This window comes from Phalacrocorax carbo, chromosome 3, assembly GCF_963921805.1.
Source record: "Phalacrocorax carbo chromosome 3, bPhaCar2.1, whole genome shotgun sequence".
In the NCBI taxonomy this organism is placed as follows: domain Eukaryota; kingdom Metazoa; phylum Chordata; class Aves; order Suliformes; family Phalacrocoracidae; genus Phalacrocorax; species Phalacrocorax carbo.
The window spans coordinates 2,496,161-2,513,958 of record NC_087515.1 but is presented as its reverse complement, the minus strand read 5'-3'; positions in this window follow the sequence as shown (position 1 = coordinate 2,513,958).

The following is a 17,798-nucleotide window of genomic DNA, read 5'->3' as shown; positions in this document are numbered from 1 at the left end:
TCGTAAAATAGCTTCAAGATCACCGGGCACAAAAGTAGAATGTGCTTATCTCCTATTATTATTCTTATTATTCCCTTTCCTTTGCCAGACTTATTTTTCTATCACTACCTGCCTGCTGTATGACTCATCATCTCCCAGGGGAAGCTCTTCATACTTGCAAATAAAAGAAGGAGCAGTTTGAATGTGGAGATGTAGGAAGTCTTCTTACCGGGAGTATCCTGGGCGGCTGTCAGAGATGTGCTGCTTCCACATCCCGCGTGCGTCGCTTCTCGGAAGACTAGGAAGAGGTCTGCTGTGGAGTGAAACGGCAATGCTTTCACAGGAAAAGCGTGGTATTTTACCAGTGGAAATTTCATGCAGTCCTAATTGTGGAATAAAAAGCTATGTGAAGGGCATGAGTATTTCTTATTTCCAGTCTCCAGCATTGACATTGGTATCGTGCACCAGCTTGCTATTTCAGATTTGTAAACCCGTAGTAACCCAAAAACCATTACGTTCTCATGCCTCTTCCTCAGCCCTGTGTAAAGGGAGCTCCGCGGTCCCAAGCCAGCTGCCTGTGGGCATGAGGTGTTTGCAAAGCCTTCACCACGCCGAGCAATCCCAGACCAGGTGCCAAAGCCTAAACGGGCCCAGTGCCAGAGCCACACCGTCACCGCCGACAGAGATCAGCCCAGGACAGGATGGAGGCAAAGGCACCTGCGCGCGCGGGGCAGCCACCCTTGTCCCTGCCAGCCCCGTTCCTCGCCCATGAACAGGGGGCTTCAGTCTCCAGGGCTGTTATTGTGGCACCTTGCACAGAGATTGATGCCTTTTAAGAAAAGAAGAAGCAGAAAGCAAACAGGCATAAGCTGTCCCTCCCAGCCTATACAGGCTGTGCTATATACCACCTGCTACTCAGCTATAACCCCCTAGGGCTCCTCACCCCTTCCTTCCTTCCTACACCCTCTTCATAATGGGCTCACGGGGAAGAAAAGTGCATTTTCTCCTTTCTGCCCTCAATGGCTGTCCAAGGAAAGCCAGAACAAATCTGTGCTAGGTGGGAAAACATGACTACAAACAGCAGCCTCATCTGCAGGGGCGAAATACTGGGAACGGAGCAAAAGGGTGGGGAGGACCCTCCAACTGGGGGAGGGCAGGAGGAGCTCCCCAACAGGCCTCGCAGGGGATGCGGGTCTGCAGCAGATGCCCTCAGCCCGTGTCTGGTTGCCTCTGAGGGCAGGCAGAGGCGCAGGCGCTTCTGGTGGGAAAGTGGCACTGTCGGGGCGCTGTGCAAAAGTCGTCATGCTTGACCTGGCCAAAGTCCGCTTTACAGTGGGTAGCAGTGGCTTTTAGTCCACGGAGAGCCATCTTTTCTTACCAAGATCTCTTCAGAAAGAGGACAAAAATGACAAATAATGCAAGAAGCTTACTTAAACCTTGGAGAAAAAAATACCGCCGTTTGAGGAAAATGCCCTTTTCCTGTTTGTCACTTTCATTAGCTGGTTTCGCCCAGATGGTAAGTACAGGTACATTCTCGTAGATATGGCAGCAGTGGAACCTCAGGTTATCCCGGCGGTGGACATGGCTGCATTTCTGCTTTTCATTGCTTCCCTCCTTTTGGATTTATTCAGTATTTCAGAGGCTGTGATTTTCAGGGGCTTCCCGTTGCCTTACCAAAAGCCACTGGTTCTACCTCCTGCAACCAGTTTTACTTTTGCTGACTACTAAAGTAATTAACAGTCATACATTTTGGAGAACATGTTGATAAGTGCCAAGGTTCCTTCAAAACCCTTAAAAAAAGCCTGCAGTGTAATGTCAAGGACCCATCTGGGCATGTGTTGCTTTACCACTTTAGAGAAAAGACAATATTATTTTTTTGTTTTAAAGTGAGGCAAAAAGCAGCGAGTTTTATGGGTTTTGGCAGACTGGTCTTTGTTGCTCGCCTTTCCCCTTAGGCTGAGTTAGTGGTGAGCTGCTGGCTCTGCCTGTCTCTGAGGCACACAGTACAGGTACAGTGTAAAGAGGGTGGCAAAGAGACAAATTTGTAGCAAGAACTAAGTGGAAAGACATCACGAACAATTGAATAAGGGCCTGTCTGCTTAGACAAACAACCTGCCAAGGCTTTTTCAGCGTAGGGTTGACGTTAGACAAAAAGCTCGTTTCTCAGAGCTGAAGAAAACCTTTCTTTCTCGTTGTGGTTTTAAATCTCTGACAGGCTCCATAAACATTAATCCATAAGGTGTTTAAAATTTTGTGCCTCAGCAAAGATTTGTGCAGGTTCTGTGGTTTGTATTTATTTCTATGGAGTGACTATGGCATGAGAAGAAAGATTCTTGCTTTTGAAGTGTAAACACTGGCCCACTTGAGAGACAGAGATATGAATTACACTAAATATTTAGTAAATGATTGGTTTCCACTGGGAGAACAAAGTATTTTGCATTGGAAGAGATACAGAAAAAAAAAGTCGGGGGAAAAATCCAGTAGTTTCATAACTATTTTTCTCAGAAAGAATGTGAAACACTATCTGTAACTGGCACCTTGTAACCCTTAGGTCACAACAAGAGCCGATCAGAAATCCTTCGGTGAAATACAGTTTTGCACAGGCCGGCGTCAGAAAAACGGCAACTTTTAAAAAGCTGTGCTCTTCATGGGGGCACATCAATTGCAACAAAATCCTTGCTGGGAAAGACTTCTTGGGCCCCAACAAGCTCTTTTGCTGGAAATCAGGCAGAGCTCTGCCCCCGAACCTAGCCACGAAGCTGGTCTTTGAGACACCTGGAGGTACAGGAGACCCCACTCCCACGTCGCCTGACTGACGGCCAGCTCTCCCACCTCCCCTCCTAGCCTGCAGCAGCTCTGACAGACGAGCACAGAGGAACGGAGCGATCTTTTCACAGCCAGCAGGGCCAGGGCTGGGGAAATGGTTTGCTCGAAGAGGGACTCGGGTTTGACGCAGCTGATTTGGGCAGGGACGGGCACCCTTGTCTCCCGCGTGCCAGGTGGGCGCCCCAAGCAGCCGGCTGATGTGGAGTCCCTGCTTGGCTTCTCAGGAGAAGCTTTTGCTGGTATTCTGTCTCAGAAAAGGAAAAAAAAAAACAAAAAAAAACCCAGAAATGCCTTGCAGCTCTGTTGGCAAAAACCCCTCGGGTTGCCAGGATGTGTTATTTCATCCCTGGAAGCAGTGCACTGCCCGGAGTTGCACCACCCCTCAGGGGTTTATTGATATAAAGATTCCAGCATAGCTGTACTTGCAGGCTCTTCCTAGTGTACACTAGGCCTGTGAAAAAGAGTATTTGAGAACATTTGGCATGAACAGGTTTGGTTGTTTGTGTCTTTTTTACACATTTTTACAGAAACATGGGATAAACAGTAAAAAGAAGTTAGGCTAACAAATTCAGAGCCTAAGCAAATATCATAGGGTGCTTTGTTAGACTGGGGCTGATATTGGAGTTAGGGAAGAAAAACAAACAACAGCGTTACTTTTCTTTGAGATTTGTCTGTGGCCAGCCCTATTAGCTGCAACTAGAATCTAAATGTCATCTCAAAAAAAAAAAAAAACAAACCCCAAACTATGTGCTGTCCTTAATTCCTGTAAATCATATTGACTTCAGCTGCATTCCTCTGGTGTAACTGAGAGCAGAATTTGGCCAAAAAGTATTAGTACTGCTCTTTCGCCTACAGGTTTTACAGATTTCATGTGGAGCTGGCTAACTAAATAACAGACAGCTGATCAGCTGCCACCTTGGCAGTCAACAGAGATCACCAAGGCCAGACTTGGTGTTGTTGATCTCAGTACTACAAATCAGAGGGAGAATGTGCAGAGATAATCTGAAGAGAGCAACGGAGGGCAGGCCTGGCTTTCCAGGTGTCGTTACAGCCCGTCTGGGCTATGCAGGCATCCCCTGGCAGCATGGGCAGCTTGCCTTCAGCGGAGCGCCTGAGAAACCAGGTCTGCCCCAGGGTGCGGTACCTCAGTGCCTAACTCGCACCGTTAGGATGGCTCCAGAGAGGAAACTGGTGCTCACCGGCAGGGCAGTGCCCAGGAATATCAGCTGTCCTTGAGCCATCATTTGTGCCCCAGCCGTTACGAAACTTTTCCTGTTTCCCTCCTACGCAGCTCTGAGCTATTGCTTTCTTTCAACTCTGCCTTCCTCCGGTTGGGAGGCAGGACTTGGCTCCTCTCTCCGAGATGCCTCACCGCCGCAGGTGCCATTACAAATATTTTATTAGTTCATTTTCAGAAAGCGAAAGACTCTGAGGTAGAACCAAACACTGCTTCGCAAATGTTCTGGAAGGCATGTCCGGCTTGGCACTGAGCTTAGTCATCCTGGTTGGCAGGAGAGCAGAAAGTCCTTTTCTCTCTCAAAGATGAAATCTGTATGTCTGCCAACTCCCTGTAATTACAAGCCCCAAAGAGTGTCTACTCCAGTGTAACTAGAGATCTACGGGCTTTGGCGTTTCATGTATCAGTTGCCACTTAGTGCTACATCACCAGGCCGAGATGGGAATTTCCTTTGTGGGGAGACCTCTTTTATTAATAAAATACGAATTGCATTCGTTCCTCAACATCAATCTCAGCCGGCTAATTTCTTTTCTGTCCCCCAATACAGAGCTCCAGCTGATCGCTCCCAGAGAGTATCCCTTCTCTCTTGCCTGCCTCTTTGCCTGTGTTTAATTCTGCATCAGTACAGTCATCCCTTTTATCCTCTGCAGCTAATTCCCACTCCAAAACGATAAGGACCCTTTCTGAACAGCCTCTTAAGGTCACTATGGGTTGAAGCAAGGTTCAGGCTCCTGGGCTTTGCCATGCCTGCCCGTGACCACCAGCCCCTGGTCACACCAGGTTCAAAGTCACACCGGACCATGTCGTCACACCCCTCGCATGTGGCGGTGAGATTGCAGGGGGTTCCTGACTCCTGGCCAGCGGCACTCAGGAGTTAGGAGGCATATGGCTGGCTGTAGTCCGAACTTGAATCAATATAAAATTTTCAATATCTGCTGAGAAGCTGTTAAATGCTCAGGTGGCCAGCCAGTGCCACACGCTGTCCCGTCCGCACCATACAGCAGGTGCCAACCAAAACAGCTTTAAACTGGCGTGTCGGTGACATAGACGTACGGGTTGTGTCTGAAAATCGATTCACCACGTATTACAGGAGAATTCCGACCTTCAGGGGCCTTTTTGGCAAGGCCCTCAGAGGCTCGTACAATGCAGGTAATTACTGCCCTCCCTGCGTTCGCCTTTCCCCATTCCTGCCACTATCAGGTACGGATCCACTGCTACGAGACAAGTCTTTTCCTGCCTGCGACTGAAATGTTATCACAGGAGATTAAGAGAGAGGAAGATTATGAAAAACATTTTGCCAGGAGCTTTCTGGTCCCCAGGAGGACCCAGAGAACCTTGGGGAGGGGTTCAGGCTCACTAGGGGCTTGCACGATACTACCGGAGCAGTGACCGCTGCGGACGCCGGGAACATGTTTAATTTTTTACTTCGTGGGTGGAAACACTGTGGAATAAAGAATTTCTGGAAGGTGAAGGGGAAAGCAATACAGCAGCTGTTACAAAACCATCTGGCTGCCCAAATCCCTGCGTACACAGAGGCATTTGCTCAGCTCCTGTTCTTTAACTTTGCTCTCAAGATGAAGCTCAAGGAGAGCAAAGTGAAAGAAAAAAAAAACAATCCAAGAGGAGAGCTGAGAGCGAGCAGAGGTCCTTTCCCCGAATATCGCCAACGATAAGGTACCGAATCTGTTCAGTGAGCAGCAGATCCTGCCTCTGGCCTCAGTCCTGCGGCCGGATCACCCCACGTCTGGTCAGCCGCGAGCTCCGGCCACAGCTTTCCCTGCTGCCGGTACGTGCACCGCGGGTCTCGCCTCTTCAGTGTTTCTGGTGTCGGGTGGTGCAGTCGACCTCCCGCTGCAGCTCTCCTGCGCCTCTGTTTGGGCCTCTCTCCAGGACCTGGGCAGTGACGGCCACAGTGCTTTTAGGACCACAATCTCTCCAAGCCTCTAGTGCTCTGTCAGCTTGAGCTGGAGTTACCCGGCAGGGACAGGGAGATTGAAAGGGCTGAGAAATACAGTGATATTATATAAATTGTGTTTCCTTATGAACAACTTGCATTCAAATAAGCCAAAAGTATGGAGAAACAGCCTTCATGTGTTTGCCACTTGCCAGTTAGAAACCTCTACGTGCGGTGATTTATAGTTTGTTGTTAACCGCGCTCCCATTGAAACGTGAAATTGTTTCACACCAGAAGGTTTTTGCAGATTTTGAAAACATTTGGTTTTGGTCTGATGGGACTTCTGAATCTGTCAGGGGGTTGTTGGCTTTGGTTTTTGTTCCTACAGTTTAGAATTGCGAACTCCATCCCTTCCTTTAACCTCCCTCACCACTTGCTCTCATTATTTACAAAAATATGAATATTATTTTCCGTGCTTATAAACAATCTTTATGAACCATGATCAGAAGGGGTTTCTCTGGCCCTTGAGGGGTCAGCCTAGGTGGGTCTCTGTTTGTACTGGAGCCTGATGTCCACGGCTAATGTTGGGCAGTTGAAAATTAGAAGGAAAGTGCAGCTAAAATTTCAGTTGGTTTGGTTTTTGAAGCACTCACAGGTAGGCTCGAAACCTAGTAATGCAATTCTTTTAGGTCTTTCGACTATTTAAAGAAGGCCAACTTTTACTTACCTTGTTCACTCGAAGCTTCAGTGTCTATCCATGGGATTACCTATGTGGATTTGTCCCCAAAAAGAGAAGCTTTAGAAAGCACCTAAGAATGCAACAGGAAATAGGGTTGTAACAATTTATATCCTTTTATCTGGATTGTGCGTTGCAAATCAAGGTGATTTGTGTCTTGATGGGCTTTTTTAGGATATGGCTATACGTGGAAATGGGAACACTTGGTTTAATGCAATTATCCTTCGACTATTAAGCCCCTGCTCCCAAAACCCCTGAGGCAAAACAGTGCCACAAGATAACCATTTTTACTCTGAAAACAGGGTTATTTTTTAAAGGTTGAAGCTAAACACCGAATATAACACGCAAGATGCTTGCTTTCAGGAAAGGTTAATCAACACTAGTTTCATCACTAAAATAGCTGTTTTCTTATTACTACTTTAACCTAGAAAACCATCTCATTTTTTTACAGTATTTGTAGCCCAGTCAGTCACTCATGATAATCCATGATAAAGCTTCTGCTGACAAGAGCTGGCAAAAAATAACAATTATTCTTAGAAGTGTAAACATATATTTTCTATAAAATATACCTCATCTGCAGCGATAAAGCGAACAAACATCGTTGTTTTGAAATAACTTTTTGGTTTTTTAGTTTCAAACCAAGAATCCCCCAGAAAATTTCAGTGGAGTGGAAAAATTCCCAGCAAAAGGTTTGATTTGGTCAAAAAGCCTCTTCGAGATTAAAGTATTCCAAGCAGTTCTACTGTAGACTCTAAATTGTGTCTTTATTCCAATAAAAACTGCATTTAATGAAAGCCATCTGCAAGTCGCATCGTTGTTATTCCTCGCCGCGTTCTTATTGCCGCTCGAAGCATCTGTGTGTTGGCAGTTTCCATCAGTGGCCACTGGTTTCCAGCAGAAGCCCAGTAGTTAAAACATCAGCCAAGCAATGAGGACTCTCTGCTTCTCGCTGCCTCCTGCGCTGGCTCGTGCTGCATGGCTGCGCCCGCCGTCACCACTGCGCGGCTCATTTTGCCCATCTGATAAGAGGATACCATATCTGCCTGCCAGGTGTGTTGTAGGGACGCAGCACTTAATGTTTGCAAAGAGCTGCTGCGGCGCTTGAAAAGAAATCCTGCAGAAGGGCAAAGTTTCATAACGGAGCTGCAGCAGAGACTCATGCCGCCATACCCGATGCTTCTCCAGCCTAAACAGCTTTACTCAGGCTACAGTGGAATGAAATGCTGGCTAAACTGATTTAAGAAACCCCAAAGTCTTTGTTCCCACCCCTGTGCTACGTCGCACAGCCCACTTGCTTGTGCTAGGATCTGTTGATGGGACCACACTGTAGTTATCGGTACCTTGACCTGCATGAGAAATGATGTTGGTGAGGGGAGACTTACGTTTAACTAGATAAGTTTCCTGATCTGCTTTCAGCATCTTCCAGGAAAATTGCGAGTGGCCCAACGGACAGAGCGGTGAATTGCATCCCACAGGGGCAGGAGTCCTTCACCTGGCGTCGCGGTCAAACCGCTCCACTGAACTGCGCCTCTGTGCTTGGTGCTTCACAGTAGAACCTCCCTGCACACCGAAAAAACACCTCACTGCAAAATATGCCTGAAAGAATTCATAGTGATTCCCTCTGCGGAGGTGGGGACCCAGAGGCGCTGGAAGTAAATGACTCCCCAAAAGCGGCTCGGGCAGCGGTAGGAGCGCATCTGGACGCGCGTGCCCTGCGCCTTGATCAGAAAGCCCATTCTTCTCCCCATCCTGCAGGACGCATTTTAGATACTTTTCCAACTATTTTCACTCTTTCCACATCTAAAACATGGCTTTGGCTCAATTCTGATGGAAATTTCCTGTGACTGAGATGCTGCAGGTGCCCTAGAGAAGACCGGGGAGCAAGCCCTAGTTTTACAGGGCTAGTTTTAAAGCAGGGCAGTTGGCTTGGAAAAGAACTCCTTTTTGTGCGCGCTTAAACTCCCACAAAGAAAAGGAGGAGCCTTTGAAATAATTATCTCCATATATGTTGCCATTATTACAGAACGCTCACATGAATTACAAATTATGAGAACAGTTGTGAGTAGACTCCTGGTGAGAACGTCGTCATCGTGTCCGTCTCGCGAAGGGAGTGTCAGACGTGCCCCTGAGGGTCTCTCTGGAAGCGTGAGGATCTGGGCTGCGTGCCTGTTCGTCACAGCACTTTTTAAAGATACCCCTCCAAATAGCTAGAAAAAGTTTTTCGTGTTGCTGGAGATCTGAAGCAATGGATCTTACCTTCCCACTTCCTGTGTTTCAATTTTTCTGAATGTTATTTCTGAATATTATTTTTTTTTTCTCCATTTTCTTTCAATTCAGCTAGATGTCACATTTCTGAAGAGGTGATTCTAGGGTCATTTTTGCATGTTTTAGCGATTATGCATAGTTGTCTACCTCTGAGCAGCGTTTTCCGAGAGTTTTTGAAACAGAGAAGGGCTCGTATGGCAGCAGCATAAGGCAATTCTCCCCGTTTTAGTTATCCCCTCCCACACATGAAAAGAAAAAACCCCAACCCCCCAAAAAATACCCCAAAGAGACAAATGCCAAATTCTCCATCATCACTACAATATGCTGTTGAGCGGGAGGTGTATTCTCCTTGCGAAGGGGAGTGCTTTCCCCCAGCACCAAAGCGACAGCTCTAATTACCCCATGCATTTGTGATTTGCTTTGGAAACTTATTTTGACACATGCAGAGCCAGAAATTGGAACAGCTTAAGGGAGAAAGGAAACCTGTCACAGATGTGAGTGGCAGAGCAGGAAGAAAAGACCGCGAGCTTCCTCTGCCACCGTAGAGCTCTGGGTTGCCGCCTTTTCTCACAGCAAACTAGGAAAGAAGAATTCCTGAAAGCGAAGCTTTGTCTTATCAAGGGTGATAACATCTGCCAAGCTGTACAGACCTTCCCCTCTCTTTTGCAAAGGTTGGGGCTAGGCCAGCGACAGAGTAGCAGGTCATTGACCTATTAGCCTCTGCGATCATTTTACCCCAGGCCCTGAATGATGTCTGCAGACAGGCCCATCGGGAAAGAGAGGCAATAAGGTCACCACCTCCCCATTTCCTTTTCACTGCTATCTCTGCAGCGGCAGCTTCTCCAGGCTTGACTTCTCCATGAGTAATTGATGTGTTGAAAGCTAAGCATGTGCTTAAGTGCTTTGCTGGAGTGGGGCCAGCGTGTGCAGCACCTGGCAAGGTCTAGTCCCAGCCTAAGGAGAGGCTGGCTCAGAGCGGCTGCCCGTATCTCCCCGTGAAGCTGCTGAGAAGGTGGGCTTGAAAACCACCATTTACCTCGGGCTTCTCCCCGCCAGCCCAGCCCAGGGAGCTGTATGCTACCCAGGCAAAATCTGCAGAAATCTGAGCTCTTTTACAATATAACATGAGAGCTGGTTTTCCCTCTGATTTAATGAGGCAACCAGACATTTATCATGACCTGCATATGTCTGGTTGTGTCTTACCACTCCTCCTGCCCCACGTCCTTTGAATCCATTGACCAATTCGATAGAGGAATAGCAATCTCTGAGAAAATTAAGATCCTCCAAATTTCATTAAAGTAGGTGGCCAGAAATAGATGCTCCGACTGCTGAAATATCAGAATAATCTTCAACGATATGACATGTTATTGGGGAGCCGGGCAGTCGTAGCCTTAGCGCTTCCAAAATGACTTCTAGGTCCTGCGTGCCTTTAATCAAAGCATATATTGACCTGACTCTTAGAGCTGGGACTTTTAGGAAAGAAAACTAAGAAAAAGGTACCTCCTCAGTTCCCCGAGGCTCCCAATAAAGCTGAAAGTTACCACTGGGATTAGTAAGCAAAGCAAAATGAAGGGGGGAAAAAAGTATATCAATTCTTCCTGTCTGACCAGCCCTCAGCAATATTGTGCAAACCAGGGTAGTTCCTTGCATTATGCTGATCGGACAGCTTTTCTGCATTTGAGTAAGGATTATATACAGATTTTGTGTTACGGAAACAAACCAACCAAAAGGTTCCTTTAAGAACTTATTTTAAAAATTGGGCATTCCCTAAGTGATCCATTCGGGTGCTCTTCTAGCAGGCTGAAAAACACCAAAAAGAGTAACAGAAAGATTGAAGTTACTTCTGCTGTGAAGACGACTTGGAAATAGCTTCACTGACCTTTTAATTATGGAAATTGCTATCCAATACAAACTCCTTGATGCTCCGGGAAAAAAAAAAAGTAGTATTTTAAATGTCTTTGAACAGCTCAAATGCAAACTCTGAGTTACTAGAAACTGCCACTCAGGTACTTACATTCTTCTCATAATGTCCCTTATTAGAAAGAAGATGCTCAGGATGGTTTTGCCCACCTTATACCTTAGGCTTTCTGTGGCAGTACAGTAACCATTGAGAGTGTGAACGACAAAAAAAGTGTCTCACAGAAGCTTTGGCCATTTCAGCAGGTGGAGTTAGTGAGATTTGATGCCTCCGCTGTCTCGCATGGAGCAGTACACTACAGCCACCCGTCCTGTTACAGCCGCCCTCGCCGTGTGTAGATGCGTTTCTGTGAAAGGCCAAGGGCAAGGCTTTGAAGGCGCTGGAAGACTCCAGGTGCTCCTGCAGACACCAAGCGCAGTCCAAGAGCCAGTACTGTGCTTCAGCAACATTTGTGTAACATTACCTGTACCAAACAACGGGGATTCACTCAACCGCTTGGTCTGTGGAGGAAAAAGCTTCCATTTTCTAAGGTTTGCTGAGCACAAAGCACGCTTGAAATAAACTGTTACCTGTAGCTGTTGATTTTACCTTTAATTGCAGATGTCCTGAAACGAGCAGCTACTTCTCTTTCTCCTGAAAGGGAGGCAGAAGCGGAAGCAAACATAACAGCGTGTTCTTTTAACGTTACTTTTCAATTCCTCGACTATATAGATAAGCCAGGTTCATGCTCTGGTTTCACAGCCAGGAGCCAAGGGAGCCAAGGGAGCCAGAGCTCCACGGTAGATACGGACCTGATCCAAAGTCCACTGAAGTCAATGGCAGCCCTCTCACTGACCGTGGTGAATTTTGGGTGAGGTTGCATAGCTTTAAATCTGAAGGTTCACTTGAAGATGAAATACGAAAATTCATGTGAAGTTAGTATGCACGAAAGGAGAAGGCGAAACTAAATGACATCATTAACTCACGAAGCATTAACAGGAACTTGTATTTTTTAAAGCAATGCGCTTTTTTTTTTCTAATTTTGCCTGCAGCATTGTGCCACGCTGCAGAGCACACATGGCACACTGCTGTGATTATGTGTCTTAAGCCTCTGGTACCACTCACTGACTGATAAAGAGGTCAGAGGGGGAGCCTGGGTGATGATAGCGGAGAGAAATGTTCCAGGAGAAGTCCTACAAAGGGCTGTGAACTGTGGAAATTCACTCTCTCACTGTCAGCAGCTATTAGCAGGGCCATTAATAACACAACATCCAACGTATAGGTGCATTAACTGTTGTCGTGCTCCAGTAATGGACCTTCTACGGGAAGGAGTGATGGGTGTCTTTATACTAAAGGATAGCAATAGCCCTGTGCTACCTTCCCGCTCCCCTCACTCTGCCTTGCAGAGGGAAAAGAGACAAATCACACACACTTTTCTGAAGCAATCATTCCTGAGAGGTTTTTTTAACTCTTTTATGCAACAGCCTTCCTTGTTGCTTGCAGCAAGTGCCGTATCCAGGCATTGTAACACTCCTGCTTTCAATGGTAACATACTAAATTTGTATATGTCCACCGTTGGGTTACTTTGGTTTGAAACCGAGCCGCCTGATATCATTTCTATTCTCAGCTGGGCGATCTGTGTCCCTGAGGAAAGTGTGTAATCTGCATTTGCCGGCGTAGCGGGCGCGTCTCAGCAGGGCGGTGATGTTCCAGCCTAAGACTTGCAGATGGGCCGTTTTCAAGCTTCACAGCAGAACATCCGCTTCTGAAATGTTAAAGCTTAAACGGTGTGAACTGGCAACACTGCAAGAGTCTCATATGTTGACTTGGATAGAAATTGCTATCAAATTCAAGTGAAACTTTCAAATAGATTTTTTCTTCATTATTTATTTTAATTCATAATTCAGTGTATACCCTGTTCACAGATGAGAGTCTATTCTCTAACCAAAGCAGGTATTTTAAAATTATCATTGTAATTCTTTCTTTTGATGGCTTTTAAATGATTCTGATGAAGAAGTATGTTTTCCTTATATGAGAAAATTATCATTTGGCATCTAGAAAGAAAGAGAAGTAAGCAAATTGGAATGAGGCAATGATAAAATGCAAATTTGTGGTTAAAATACAGAGAGGTTTGGCATATTTCTTTGTATGTCTAGTGAACTCAGCAGAAAGCCAATCAGTCTTTATAAAAACCCATGACGTTCCTATTTCTGTCCTACAGATTCTAGTGCTGATAACCTGAGCTGAAATATGAAGCTCTGATGAAATCTGTGAGGATAAATTACATTTCTGTGAGCAAATAAAATGAGATTTTGTTCTTTGTGGCCATATACAAATTCATGAATCTATTTTAAAATCCAGAAGATCAGAACGGAAAAAATAATCCAAGAATCTTCTATAGCTGCAGGGAAATATATACGCTTATGCCATTGCCTATTTCCCTTTGCATTTCAGTCTTTAGACGTTGACATGATCGCATTTCACTGGCATGAATGCCCAGAGAAAAGGAATTAGTAAAGTTGGTTGAATATTCTCCCATGAGACTATTACAAAAAATGCACGTGCAAGAATTCTTGCAGGAAATGCTTTCCTGTTTATCAACCCCAGATAACAGAAATGATATCAAATGATGCCACGAGCCTGTCACAGCAGGCTCAAATGTTGCAGCGAGGCAATTTATGGAATATAAATTTTGAAGAAAGCATAGTCAGGGGAAAGTATCAGCGTGAAAACTGCGGTATTTCTGTGGATTATCTGAGAACTGGAGATGGTGTCCGCAACAATAAATACTTTATCTCTCGAGTTGTTAGCAAGGGTCTAAAACCACAGAGAGGCAGAGGAAGCACTTCACAGGCATTTTTTCAGAGCCTTTCCACGACACATGCATATGCGTGCCTGGAGCACATACACAAACTTATTGCCACTGTAGTTTCAGCCTATCATAAACACTGGGAGTATTACGTTTGTCCATGGCAGAGGCGTGGGGCCAGTGCACACTCTTAACCTCTCCCTGCAGCACTCGTCACAAAGCACCGCGGCGAGACAAGGCAGCGGGTAGAATTGGTATGACTAAAAGCAGGGGAAGCCTTATGGCACCGCACGTGCAACAAATAAAGCTTCTGTGGCTCTTCGGGAGGACTGGGGTTTGATGAAGAGGGGAAAACTAAACACTTCCTGTCATAGTTTCATTAGATGAGTCTTATTTGGACTTTTTTTCTTGACCAGGCACCTCAGAAGAAACCCTTCCATGCGTTGTTTAAAATGGATCCAAATAAGCAAGACAAAGATATGGGTCTGGTGACCTGATGGGTAGAGAAAAAAAAGAGACAGGGATGTGCCTGGAAGGTGTCTCCTGACAAGAAGTCAATGGAAAGGTGGTACCTGTATGTGCAAGTCCTGCTCTTCTGGGGGCTCCTTGGGCTCTCCAGCGCTTCTCCATTACTGAAAGCCACAGAGACGAATGTGCTGGGATTGCAATTTTATTTCCTCTGAATTTTAGCTCAGGCAGGTAATACTGAGGACAGTGTATTTTTTCTTGGGAAAGTTAGCACGGCAGGCTCTGTTCGTTTCTCCTTTTAGAGAAGAAGCCATTACAGAACCGCGTCTGTCTCACTCCACTTGATCTAGATATTCTCTTCTTAGCTGCTCTGCTATAAGGTCTTAAAAAGGCACAGGTTAAATACTCTACTATTTATAGCACATGATAGTGCTCAAGTGACTGCTGACTGAGGGCTAGAAAGAGTCTACACATCTGGATTACTACTTTTTAGCCAAAATCAAGCCCCATATTTTGATTCGTCATATGATTCTCCTACCTAATAAGAAAGGAGAGAGCTCTGTTGTGCTCCAAGCTAGAGGAAAGACAAATATTTTCCCTTTTATCCTGGAAAAGAAGTAGGCAATGGCTTTCCACATGCTTTCTTTAACCTTTGCTGTCCATCTTTTGGTCCCTAAGCTTATTATAAAAACTCAGTTCCTCGTATGAAATCACTGTCTTATGCCTTCTGTTTGTTTGGGCCTGTGCCACGTCAGGCCTTTTGACACTGCCTCTCAGGCTGGCCAGTGTGAAATCAAATCACAGTTTTCTAAAGCTACTAGCTCAGGCTCTCTGGCTTGTACAGCTGCCATTAAATAACTGGGTTTTTTTGTGAAGTTGCTAGTCCAGTACCAGTGGCTGGGGAAAATCAAAACCAAATAACGCTAAGTCCTGTGGTTGTGGAATGACATCACATGTGTTTGGTGTCATGCTGGGCATGTTGAGTGGCAGTTTGTTTCCCTTTGAGCGCCTTCCTTGGCAGTCATGATGTGCTGATGTGCTATTGGAAACGGCTGTTCAAGAGGCGTCTGTGGGGATGATATTAATGAGTGATTCAGCAAGACTCAGATATTTACAGAATTGGCCCTGGTGAAGGAGAGCTTATGTTTAAGGAGAGGAGGAAAATGAGGAAAGCACATTAATTTTATGGTAAGACATGAACATGACCAGATGGAAGAAAATAAGCTGAGAAGAGAGAAAGTAGAGGACAGATACCAGAAGAAGAAAGGAGAATGATGGGATGGCACCAAACACCAAGAGCGTGAGGACTGACAAAGAAACACTGGACCTTGCTATCACTGAGCAAGTCGGAAGAAAGCAGCATCCCCATACTCTATGGTAATGACGTCAGAAGGAGAATTCAGCAAAACGCTCTATTTCAAGTTGTTTGAGACCTTCGTCTTACTCAGAGAACTGGACCCTGAATGTAGGCCCTGACATAAAACACCACAAACAATTATAAAAACATTGCTTTAAGCTAAATTAATGTTAATTACATGATCTCTCTCAGTAATTAGGTACGTAGTTGTTAAACACTACCAAAAAAATCCAACGACCCAAAACTTTCCAGTTTACTTCAGCTCACCTTTAAATCATTTTTTTTACAACATAAGGAAAAGACATCATCTGGTATTAGCTGTGTCACGTATCTTGTTATTTACAGCTTATGAATAATTGCCTGTCCTCTGCCACCTTACCTCCGTTATGGTCTGGACACCTACAGAATTGATAGGCTGTCCTGTTGTCAGCCTACGCGGCGTGTCAGGGCCAGGCTTGACTGAGGAGATCTGCGTTTATCAGCCTGCAGCTCTTTAACCTGCTAACACCCATTCTTAATAGGAAAATTTTGCACTTGAAGTAACTGGGTGAAAATAGATGAAGTTTCTAAACTAAACTCAAGCAAATTCGGTAGGCCACCATGAGGTCACATTCTTTTCACAGAGTGCTTTGATCCTACTACAATGTCTTTGAACTCACCGGTTTTTCTCCTCTGCAAAGGTGTAAACCAGGATCACAAACGCTCTGTCTTTTCCCTGTAACGTAACCTGCGAACCTAGGAGTTAGAAATTGAAAAGACTTCCTAGATCATAGCATAGCTGAGGTGGGAAGGCGACCTCTGGATGTCTCTTGTTCAGCCCCCTCAGGGTCTTGGGTGTCTGTCCTTTCCTTGCAACTGCAAAATCAGCATCCGGAGCCTTTGAGCTTCACCCCATGCAAGGGACCTTTGTGGATACATAACTACCCACCCGTTTCAGTGGAAGGTACTCCTATCGGCGGGTGGTTGCAAAACTCAGCTTTGAGCCCACTGCTGGGAGAAGGCATGGCAGGTACCAAACCACCTCCTGGCCTCCCTCTCTTTCTTTGCAGAAGGTCAGCAGGGCTATTCTTTTACCTATCATTCTTAGCAGGGGCAGTTCTGGAAATGCCTCCTACCTACTTTTGGACTAGATGACCCCTGAGGTCCCTTCCAGCCTGGCGTTCTCTGATACTCATCGGTAGGAGGTCTGCCTACCTGTGAATTTCATTTCCTCCGTTGGTCTGCCAGTATCCCAGCCCGTTAATTTTTTGGGCAGGATGAATGGCTCATCTATTTGCTCAGGCCTTTGCCTGAGGACGTGGTGGTGAACACATCTAGTTTATCCTGGAGGGGACTCTGAACTGAGTTGACACAGATCAACAAGCCGTCTGTTTTACTTGCAAATTTCTAATGGTAGCCAGAGGCTGTCTGGACACATTTAATAAATAAAAAAGTAAATAAAAAGCCACTACAGTTAATTTGAACTTAATTGGCATAGGAAGAACTCACAAGGGAGCTGTATAAGGTTTTATGGGGGGTTATTTTGACAGAAGTCATCATTTGTTAAAAGACAGAAAAAAAGAAAAAAAAAACCAAAACACATTGTCAGAACTTTGTTTCTCACTCCCGCTGTTCTTCCACATTACAAATCAGCAAATTATGAAATCCAGACATGAAGAAATACAAGGATTCATTGGCTCTGAGTATAAATTTGTATTTCTTACTTGTCACTCTCATTTTTCTAACTCCCAACATCTGCAATTATTTCAGAACACATTTGGATTGGAAAATTAGAGGAGATAAGGATATTTAGGATGCAGGGAGAAAGGAATAGGGAGAAGAGGTTGAAAAGTTTAAGAAAGATGAATGAACAAGGGAATTTGAAGTGTTGGAGTATGGATGCTTTCCCATAGACTTTTTCTGTTTTAGTGTGCTCTGTACTTACATATTGGTGCTCCCTAATCTTTCGTGCCCTACTTGTCTTAAGTTGTGTTATATCAGTTACCTAAAATTGCTGCTAATTAGGGAAAGAATATTGAGCATTTTCTGTACAACAGACCTTTTCAAGACGGGAGTCTTCAGCTTAAACAAGATGAGGGTTCTATCACTGTGTGCTGAAAAAGATGATTCTGGAAAATACTGCAACTTGCCATACAAATCATCTATTTCCCTTCCGAATAAAAGATGCTATCCACATAAAATTTATACATTTATATTTATAGCTGTATTTATAACATGGTTGTCTTCTTCTTTTATTTCTCTGCCATCATCAAAGCCTACTTTTTCTCAAATGCAGAAATAAGTTACTTTTCCCTGGCAATTGCTGGGGCCCTCGAGCCGATGCCTTTTCC